The sequence below is a fragment of the Pezoporus occidentalis genome, unplaced genomic scaffold (genome assembly GCF_034315485.1).
Source record: "Pezoporus occidentalis ecotype Australia unplaced genomic scaffold, CSIRO_AGI_Poc_V1 ctg44, whole genome shotgun sequence".
Lineage (NCBI taxonomy): Eukaryota > Metazoa > Chordata > Aves > Psittaciformes > Psittacidae > Pezoporus > Pezoporus occidentalis.
This window is the reverse complement of record NW_026915769.1, coordinates 4,520,754-4,531,724: the sequence shown is the minus strand read 5'-3', so window position 1 is coordinate 4,531,724 and position 10,971 is coordinate 4,520,754. Positions and strand designations below refer to the sequence as shown.

Sequence of the window (10,971 nt, the reverse complement as noted above, 5' to 3'; positions counted from 1 at the left end):
CTGGAAACAGCAGGAGCCAAAATCTGGTCTGGCACTGCCCAAAGTCACGCTGCTGGCATCCTGACTCCTGCTTAGGCCAGACAGAGCAGTCTCCCTGTTGGATGCTGTGAAGACCCTGCACCCAGCCAGCAAAGTCACAGCACAGTGCAGCCAGTTGGAACCCGCACTTGGGACTGCACATGTGAGGATATAGGGTGGTATGGGGTGGCATGGGCACCCAAAAGGCTGGAGAAACATAAATGCAAGTAGGGAAACCCAATGGCATCTCCACCCACCGTGGTGGAAGAACCACTGAGCCTGAATACTTGCTTATAAATGTATCTACTGGCTCTGGTCTCTGCTGAAATATAAAACTGTATCTGCCAGTTCTAACAAGTATCTGCCAGCTTTAGTCTGGCTCATGTAGCCACGAAGTCTGCTGATTTTGATCACAGCAGGATTGCACAGCTGGCTACTGCTAGACCCACACTTTGGTCGAAAGCCAAGAACCCTCAAACCATATTTTTGAGCCCAGATCAGATTCTACTACGGTATGAATGAGATCCTGCCGGCAGGCAGGGATTGAGTTGCTACTCCTCAGAGCCGTGGGTCTGCAGCTGAGGACTCTCTCCTTAGCTGGGACACTGCCTGAGGTAGCTCCTTGAGGTTGAGAGCCCTCATCTTGACTGGTAACTGAAACACATTTTGGGTTAATTCCCTTTAAAACTTAAGTCAGTTGTGTAGTATTTGGTTTCACTTGGCATCCAGAACCTGTAATTTACTAATGATGCTGGAGTATTAAATTGTTTTTTATTAGAATAAATTTCTTTTGGGGCTTGTAAACTACCTAAGTCAATTCTGTGGGCCTCTGCAACAGTGACTAATAGCATGCTAAACTTTGAAATCTTGACCAAGGGATTAAAGGATTGATAGTGCATATAAATATATATATATATCTTTAGACATAAACCTTAGACCAAGTCTGGGACTAGGAATGGATCCAGCTGTACCTAAACACCTCTTTTAGTTTAGAAAGCAAGGGGGTTATCTCTGAACCTCATGACTCAATGGGAGGGTCTCCCTCATGGCCCAACAGGAGGACAGTTCTATCTAACCCTGTCCTCTATAATCAAGTGAATTTTCCCACTCAATTATATTAAATTACTGTCACATTTTTCACTGAATAAAGTAATTGTTGCTTCTCTCTTCTGAGTGAAGTGCCTAACTGTTCCAGAACAAACCCTTACTTCCGGAAGGGTGGGGTAGGGGGTTGCTTGTCCTATGACATGAGAGGTTTGTGCATATACCCCTGTAACTCTGTGTGTGCATGGGTGCAATTATAATTTCTTGAAATGAGTAACAGGAGGATCTTTAGAAATGTGTTTCTAAATTACTGAGATTTCATAAGAACCTATCAACGTATCTGTTGATTCACCAGTATTGATCTTTACTGTACAGATCAGTGATTGCCAGTTAAATATGTGCCCTTAATTAATTTATAAACTCCTTTGATCCCCTTTTTTATTTAAATTATTTGAACTGACCATTTCTTCCATGAGCAATCCTCACAGCAAGGATTACCCCAGTTGCATTGACCTTCTAACAATAACCTCCACCTTCTGTGATAAAAGGTGTCCTGAGCAGCATTCAGGCCATGGATGTCAGTATGCAGTTAGTTAATGTGGTGATGTAGGCTGCTTGTGTGCCTCTGAGGCTTTATTTTTGCCTGAAAGAGAGAACTGAAATCCCCAAAACAGTAACACTAGAATCCAAATTTAGTGAAACAGTGATGGCAGAGGCTGCACAGATGAGGAAGGAATTTCACCAAACAACTCATTTCAGGGGAATATTAACCAAACTGCTTTATCTGCATAACTACACAGAACAGGGTGCTTCAGTCACCTCTCCCAGGCTCCCTGTGTAGTCCCCAGGGTGTCCAGCTGAAACAGTGTTCAAGAAAGGTGCTTTACCTTAGGTGGTGTGAACATCTCCTTAAATGTCTGCTTGTGTGGGGGTTGGAATGTATCAAAGCTGTCAGAGACCATGGGAAGGAGAAACTACAGCTGGCAATTAAGAGTAACCATGGGAAGGAGGAACTACAGCAGGCAATTAAGAGTGACCTGTCCCTGATTGGTACTTGGAAGATGTTGGAACTGCAAAGGAACAAGGACGTCGGAACTGGAAAGAGGATGTCGATAGGAAAATCAGATAGACCTTTCACCTGATGTAACCGCAAGGCAAACACAGATGTGCTTGGCTAATTGCTTTGAAGCATATAAATATCATGTAATCTTTGCAATAAACGATCCAGCTTGCACTCTACCTCTGGGTCTGTGCCTCCATCCTCACAAATGGTGCCCGAACAGGGACAAGACAGAGAGCCGTGACTCGGTGACCAGTGAGGACGCCCAGCCGAACTCCGAAAGGCTGCAACAATTAACCAATACCTCTGACTGAGGTAAGCGGCTGGGAACGGGAACATGGGAAACTCAGTATCCCCCGAGCACAAATCGGTGTACAGAGTACTAGTAAAATTCCTAGCGAAGAAGGGGGTTACTGTAAATGAAGATAAACTGACAGACTTATTAATATGGGCCTCGGCCCATGCCCCAGAGGCGACATCAACTAATATTTAGCAGAAGGGAGTATGGGACAAGATTGAGGTCAGAAACTGAGCCAGATCTATTCCCGCCTGATCCTGGCATTGGCTGTCATGAGACACAAGCTTTGCCGGTGCTCACACACCCTCCCGCGCTTATCGATCTGTGGGAAGATGTCCGCCGCCAGGCTGCAACAGCAAATGAGCCAGGCAAAGATGACCCTTTTGATCCCGGACCAATCGACCCTGACAGAGAACCCCACCTCTACCGCCCTGACCCGCATGATGTGTGGAAAAACATTAAAACAGAAGCGGAAAATCAAGGTGCTGTGAACCTGCCCCACAACCTGAGGGCTCCACATCCCGTCCGTCACGAGGCGAACCGCGGGCTGGACGGCGGGGAGGAAAACGGCGCTCCCGCGGGAGCCGAGCGGAGGCTGCGGCGGGGGCTCCCCTCCGGCAGAGGGGCTGCGCCTGGTGGCAGCGGCGGGACAAGGAGCTGCGGAGCGCGGGCGCGCCGCCTCCACCTCCCCGCTGCCGCGACCTCACTCACTCGCCCGGCGGCGGCAGCAGCAGCAGGCTCCGGCGGGCTCCCCCCATTGCCTGCCCGCGGGCAGAGGGCTCTGATACTCGCCCGCCCCCCGCCTTTCTGTGCTCCGGCAGGCGTGGGGACGCGCTGCGCCAGCCAAGATGCGCGCTGCGGGGCAGCGCGGGGTCCACTCCTCCCGGTGAGAGGCGTAAGAAACCCAGCCTCTGCCCCGCAGGTCTTTCACCCACAGTAATGGCCTGTTAACATCAGATAACGATTCAGTCAAACACGCTACCCTTCAAAATAGAGCTGCCATAGATTTTTTGCTATTAGCTCAAGGACATGGTTGTAAAGACTTTGATAGAATGTGTTACATGAACCTGTCTAATCATTCTGAGTCTGTCCATGATGTAATTCAAAAACTAAAGGACAGACTTCAGATGTTGCAAGTGGAGAGTAGCTGGAATTGGCTAGAAAGTTTGCTGTCAGAATAGGGCATCAGTGCATGGTTGAAAGATATTAAAATCGCAGTAGCCTGTGTAAAAATCTTTTTATATATTTTAATCACAGTTCCTTGTTTAATTGCTTGTATAACTCGTTTGTTTGCTAAGTTTATTAACAATGTTTTGTTAGTTTATAAAGAAGGGAGAGATGAGGGGAATGCTGCACAAGAAGCTGCACCAGTAGACCTGGATGGGAGCCCGGACATCTGGACTCGTATCAGCCACAAACCTTGGAAGAACTGAACGGGACAAGTTAGGAAGAGCTGGAGAAAGAACATGGGGTGGAACCAAAGAAAGAGCATAAAGATGATTTCTGAGGACTGTAAATTTGGAAACAGGAGGATGCTTAAGACAAGATAAAGAATGTGTAGTCAAGGGGAAGTGGAAGTGAGATTGTAATGAATAGTGATAGCAGAGAACTATGTTAAGAAATAATTACTCAAGCAAAGGCAAGTGGACAGTAATGTGGTTGGCTGAAAGAGCGCGTGATCAATAAGATTGTTTTGTGATGGAAAAGTACCAAAAGAACTAACCACTACTAACCTCTAAGCAGAATACTATAAAAACCTGTAAGCTCACTCAATAACAGATTTCGTCTGTAGCCAGAAACAGAGTCCATGCCTCAGTTGCCACAAGATCAGGCCTGGCAAAGGGTGCTATCCCATATAAAGGATGGCTCGTGTGCAGTAGGGACCTTAGGCATGTTTATCTCTAATAACACTATGATAATAAATAAACGAAGATTGCGTTCTCGAAGGTCAAAGCACACTTTTCAACCGAGCTGCAATGACAAAGTAAATTTTTGGAACCCAGGTGAAATAATAGCTGCCTCATTTTTAGGTCCCAGAGTAGCTAGCGCTCAAGCTTTGGCAACATTGAATAAGTTAGGATGTTGGCTTGCTAAACAAACAAATGTTACAGCATCCGCTCTCTCTGCGTTGCTCACTGATGTTGACTCTATAAGACATACGACTTTGCAAATAGAGCAGCAATCGATTTTCTCCTCTTAGCACATGGACATGGGTGTGAAATTTTGGAAGGAATGTGTTGTATGAATTTGTCAGACCATTCAGAATCCATACATGAAAGTATCCGTAAATTACAAGACAGTGTAATGAAGTTAAGGGAGGATGATAAAGATTGGTTATCATCCCTTTTCTCTGATTGGGGTATAACTGGGTGGCTATTGACTTTGGTTAAGGGAGGAATGATCTTTTTGCTTGCCCTCTTTGCCATCATATGCGTTGTACTTTGCTTATTACAATGTATGCAGCGAATGTTATCCCAAGCTTTTGAAAGACATGTGTATACTGCATTGCAAAAACAAGAAGGGGGAACTGTGGGGGTTGGAATGTATCAAAGCTGTCAGAGACAATGGGAAGGAGAAACTACAGCTGGCAATTAAGAGTAGCCATGGGAAGGAGGAACTACAGCAGGCAATTAAGAGTGACCTGTCCCTGACTGGTACTTGGAAGATGTTGGAACTGGCAAGGAACAAGGACGTCGGAACTGGAAAGAGGATGTCGATAGGAAAATCAGATAGACCTTTCACCTGATGTAACCGCAAGGCAAACACAGATGTGCTTGGCTAATTGCTTTGAAGCATATAAATATCGTGTAATCTTTGCAATAAACGATCCAGCTTGCACTCTACCTCTGGGTCCGTGCCTCCATCCTCACATGTTTGTTTGACTAATTGATGTTCGATGGCCCTGGCCTTAACTGGCTCGCCTATAGCAAAGATTGGACTAACACACAGCTGACAAGAAAGAAGCTCTCCAGAGAGAAATGAACAGGTGAATGTAAAGACTGGTTGGTATGCAGTGAACAAATCAAGGTCTCTAAAGACAGCTATTAAAATTCTCTTCCACCATGAACCCAACAAAAGCAGAGACTCAAAGTAGTTCAAAAGCAAGCCAGAGATTTCTGAACAGATTTCCCTGTGAATCATAGGCTTAAATTTGCACAGACTTTGCTGACAAAGCAGAGTTTTAGCTACAGTGACTCCAAATTCTGCAGTGCTTGTAGGAATGGTCACCCTAGCAAAGGGATAGGACTTTGTTACTAACTCTGGGTAGCCGTAATCTCCCCCCCCACTAGGTAAGGCTGGAGTGATTTAGTGCCAGACTTGGCTGGTCTGCAAAAGAAGCTTTCAATCTGGGACTTCCTGCTAGTACAACCAGGGGGGTGGCTGAAAACTACGTCAGAACTGGGTTTGGTGGTTGCTGACCCTACTAACCATCTCAGAAAGTGTAAGTTTTGCTTGACAGCAGGCTGACTTTTGTGGAAAGTTGAGATTACTGAAAAGAAGACCCTCTTCTATTAAAAAAAAAAAAAACAAAACTGAAAAGTAAAGAACAAGTGTGACTGCCACAGCACCTGATGAGCCTCGTGCGTTGGGGCCAGACGGTTAAATTTTCCTCTTTTGCTTGGTTTTTCATCAGGACTTTATTTTGTATGGGGTACACCTTCCTTTTTTCCTTGCTGCAGATGCACTGAATAGCCGTGGTGGACATTATGGCTCTTAGTTATCAAAGCCTAGCACAGGCACAGTGACAAGGCTCCATCAGGCACAGGAGATGTTCCAAAGCATGGGAGAGAGGGAGTAGGAAACCTTTCAAGAACAAAAAGTAGTGGATTTGATGGAAGCACCCATGGACCAAATCCAGCCTGGGAGCCCTCAGCAGAACAGGTTCAGTCTTCACAATGGAAGAATGTCCCTGAATAGCTTAGTGGTGGTCCACCTGTCCTAAATCTGGTTTATTTTCAATGCTGACTGTTGGTACAAACCCATAAAAGCTGCAGTTACTAAGACCACCACCCTCCTGTGTTGTTCTGAGGCATCAGCAGTAGCCAGATGGGTCATGTTCTTGCTCCTCCAATACATGCAAGAAGGGGGACGGCTGGGTTGCTTCAGGCTCAAAGCTTGGTCATGTCGCTGGCTGCAGAAGGAAGGTGGATCTGGGCTTTCTGGAAAGCTATTCAAGAAAATACAAGCAATGTTAATCAAGACCTCAAGGCAAACATAAGCCTTGAGCAATGCCAAAGGAGCGAAAGTAGCTTTGGAGTAAGCAACGAGTGGCAGCAACAGAGATTCTCACGTTATGTTATAGTGTGAGGCCATGACAACGGCACAGATTTCTGGCACAGAACTGCTATGCACAAAGTTACTAGCCACAGCATCCTGGTATTGCAGGCATTTGGTTGGTCACAGGAAAGTTTACCTGGCAGAGTCCAAAGCCAGCTCCTTTGTCGCTCAGAGCTGTTGTGGAGAAAGCAAGACATGAGGGCCTGCCCCTCCTTTCCCTTGGGAGCTGCTCAGAAGCTGAAGCTTTACTGCCGGTCCCTGCCACTGCTGGGCTGCAGCTGGGCAACAGACACACCCACGCTCAGCCTTAGACTTTTGCCAGTCTAGCCCTGACCTGCACTGAGTGACTGCTTCCCAGCGTGAACTTGAACCTGCCCCGTCACCTGCCCTGAGCTTTGTTTGACCTTGACTGATGTCTCCAGCCCTGATCCCAACCTGGGCTTGCTATTCTGGGTCCCTGTTGGTAGCGTCACTCATGACTGGCTCACCTCACTACTGTGCCATGCCGTCAGCCCCATCCATTCCTGCTGCTCCCTGATGCCTGCAGTGCAGTGCAGTGCAGCAGCAGGAGAGCAAGGGAAGCAGTAGCCCTGCGAGCAGCCACCAACCATTCCCACCACTTGCCAGCGGCCAGGCACAAGCACGGCTGCGAGGCAGCTGCAGCCCAGAGCGGGTGGGATGAGGGACAGGACTCTCAGCTTAAGCACAGTTCCCATGAGAAGCAGGGGCAGCTCCCACAGAAACGCCTGCCAGCTTTGTCTCACAGAACTCCGCTCAAGGCCACACAGCTGCTTATTAAGTGTAGGCCAAGAGTGCAGGCATCCCGGCTTCCCAGGGTGGCGAGTGAATGCTGCCAGCGCCCTGACTGGCACATTTAACCGTGCAGTCACAGCTGCAGGAAGAGTACTGCATAACAGAGGGAATGGATAGATCACCTAGTCAAAGGAATGAGTTAAGATACTCTTGCTTATATCACTTACTGATGGCTAGACAGACAGAAACCAGTTTTGTTTGAGAAACGTTGAGCTGAAGGATCTGCAGAGGTCAACAGCTGACAAGTTATCTTGTTAAAGTTGTACATTTGGGTGCTGAACTGAGAGCAAATGAAGCTGCAAGAGCAGTCAACCTTGTAGAGCTTGTACAAGTTTCTGGAGATGTTTAACATCAGTTGCTCTTCAAAGGCAGTAGCACAATGGGGTGCGTTTTCGAAGATCTCTAAAGGTTTGCTCTTTGACAGCACCATGCCTCATAGTGATACAATAACTGAAGTGCAATGCTCCTATGTTACTGCATTCCCACAGAAAATATATTTACAAGTGTACTGTGAAGGAATTAGCTGCTGGATTTGGTTTACAAATGCACATGTGTAAAACATGCTTAAAGAGAGACCCTCCTTTCCTCAGGAGAAAGATCCAACATACATCCTATCGCATACCTTTGCCAAATCTGACATTCGGGTTTAAAAAAAAACAACCAACTAACCAACCAAAACAAAACAAACAACCACCAAACATGAAAATAAGAAGCCTAATATCTAAATTGAATTTGTCATATTGCAACTTGTGCTTTTTGCCGCTCATCCTTTCCCTGTGCACCTTAGAGGAAAGTCTAGCTCTGTCTTCTTCATCCTGCAATCACGTAGTTGTAAAGAGCAATAAGGTCTCCCCTTTGCCTTCTCCAAGCTGGAGAGACCCGGCCCTCTCAGCCTCTCCTCATCCATCATGTGCCAGAGACTCAGCCAGCTTGGTGGTCTCATGTTATTCCCATGCCAGGGCACTGGTGGGCTTCTTTACCACAAGAGTACATTGCTAGCTCCTGGTCACCAATTGTTCACCAGGACTTCCAGGTCTTTTTCTGTAGATCCTCCTAGACACTGCCACAGCCTGCATTATTGCATGGCATTATTCCACTCCAGGTGCAGGACTTGCATTTACTTTTATTGAACTTGATGAGGTTCCTGTCAACCCACTTCTCCAGCTTGTCTAGGTCCCCTCTGAATAGCAGCCATGCCCTTCAGCTTACTGAAACTACTTCCAACTTGGTGCCATCTGAAGTTGTGCTGAGAGTATGCTCTGTTCTGTCATCAAGGTTTTCAATAAGAAGTTTAAGCACCATTTTCACATGGGATCATAGAATTATTTAGGCTGGAAAAAGGACCTTTAAGATCACCAAGTCCACCAACAAGCCTAACACTGCCAAGTCCACCACTGAACCATATCCCACATCTACACATCTACAATACCTCCTGAGATGGTGACTCAACCATTTCCCTGGGAAGCCTGTTCCAGTGCTTGGCACCCCTTTTGGTGAAGAATTTTTTCCTAATTTCCAATCTAAACTTCCCCTGGAGCAGCTTGAGGCTATTTCCTCTTGTCCTATCACTTGCTGATTGGGAGAAGAGCACAGCACTCACCTCACTACAACCTCCTTGGCTGTAGAGAAAGAGTGATAAGGGAAGACAGCTGGGGAGCTGCAGAACAGAGTGGGAAAGAGGTTTTGGGTTTCAGGAAAGACCCTTTTGCTAATGAAGAAAATGAAGAACAGAGGCTTGCTATAGGAGCCCATACTCTGTGGAGTTAAACTGGACAGCATTGTCCATCCCAGGACAGTCACAGAGCTGTGTCCTGGGAACACTGGTCTTCACTGGCAATACAGTTGTGTTTAGGTGTGCATTCATTTTACTCAATTCCCCCACTTCATGCACATTCATTCAATTTACTCAACTTCATTCACGCCGTCAAACCCCATACTCACAAGCACTGAGGTGCATGTGCCCAACATGTCTGGCCAGGATCTATGTGACATACAGTGTAAAGGAAGATAGGCACCAACTATCACACCCTAATGGCATCTCTTGGGTTTTTCTTCATTGGCAGTGGCAAACTGCCTTGGACAGGTCTTTTATGCCTAACAGAGGGTAGGAAAGCTACCTGGGATCCAACATTTACTATCGTGGCATCCTTGTGCTTTACAGTCTGGCTACTTCTGCTTTCACACACTTCAGGCAACTCATTTACCTGTTATCTGTGTTTCTTCATTTTGAGTTTCTGAGGCTGTGGTCTGCTTCCAGTCGGACCAACAGGAAAAGAAATGTCCTTTGTGATGTTCTGTATCTTCCCGCCATGTCCAGCTGCCAGATGGCAGGGTTTTCTGCAGACAAGTTGTCTATTCTAGAGTGTAGGTCTTCCTGGTTTGAGAGAAATCATGTCTTTCCCAATTTTACTGCCTTAAACTGTGTCTTTAGTTACCAATACAGGCCATTCTTTTAACCTTTGTTCTGCTATTTCTGCTGGTGCTTACACACACCCATTCCCATTTCCATTCAGACTTTGCTCATACCAATCAATACTTCAGTTTCAATTCTCTGAAAGCTGATTTGGCTTACTAAGAAGTCAGGTGAATACCAGAGCCAGGGCAAACAAGCAAACATTACAGCTGGAAGTAGAGGACACCAGAGAGAAAGATGTACAGGGACATTTTTAGCAGGAACAAGAGGTTGCATCAACCCAGCCACTTTTTCCATGTTTTCCAACTTTTTAAGCAAATTGCTTGATATTTAAGACCAGGATCACTCACTGCACTGTGAAAATAATACCAATTTGTGACTCCTTGATAGAGCGGTCCCTTCTGTCTCACCTAGTTGTGTTTCACATAAGTAGGTTCTGTTTGAAGTTGGTAAGGAAGTCCAGTATTTGGGACATTTGTATTTGCAAAACATTATACCAAAACCCAGAATAAATCCAGTGATGTTTCTTAGTTTGCTTTCACTCTGAACTGATCCGAAGCCCTTCTTAAGTGCATTTAAGTGTAGAATAGAACATGCTTGCCGAGGCTGTGTTTGCATCTTCTTTCTGCTTGCACTACTTCACTTTCCTTTCCTGCTCTAAAAGTAAAGCTCCGCCCACCACATAGTTCCGTTTTCAGAGTGGGTTAAGGCACAAACGCATGTTCTCACCGGAACTGGCTGAAAAAGCAGAAGACATAAATATAAGCAAATGACTGAAAGGTTTGCCTGATTAATGATTTTCTTCTGCTGCCTGGAGTTGGCAGTACTGTGCTGATTCACTGTTCGAATCATTTTCTACCTTATCAGTCAGTCCTGAAACTACATCAAGCACAGATCTGATGTTTTATCATCCTCGACCTGTTGACAACCAAGAGCGCACATATGCATGCCTAGAACATAAACCAGCCTAGAACTATCTATTTAGTTTTTTAAAGCTAGAACTGATGAGGCAAAATTCTTCTTTTACCTCTCCTTTTCTATTGCTTT

At 46.0% G+C, this 10,971-nt stretch overlaps 1 long non-coding RNA gene across 1 annotated transcript; it reads right to left on the bottom strand.

The window, feature by feature from the left end:
* Window positions 1–1,823: 1,823 nt before the first annotated feature.
* LOC134172039 (uncharacterized) lies at window positions 1,824–7,008 on the bottom strand. The gene is made up of 2 exons (XR_009967809.1): window positions 5,291–7,008; window positions 1,824–1,979 (listed from the first exon to the last, which is right to left on the bottom strand). It is a non-coding gene; the product is annotated as an uncharacterized LOC134172039 (long non-coding RNA).
* Window positions 7,009–10,971: the final 3,963 nt, after the last annotated feature.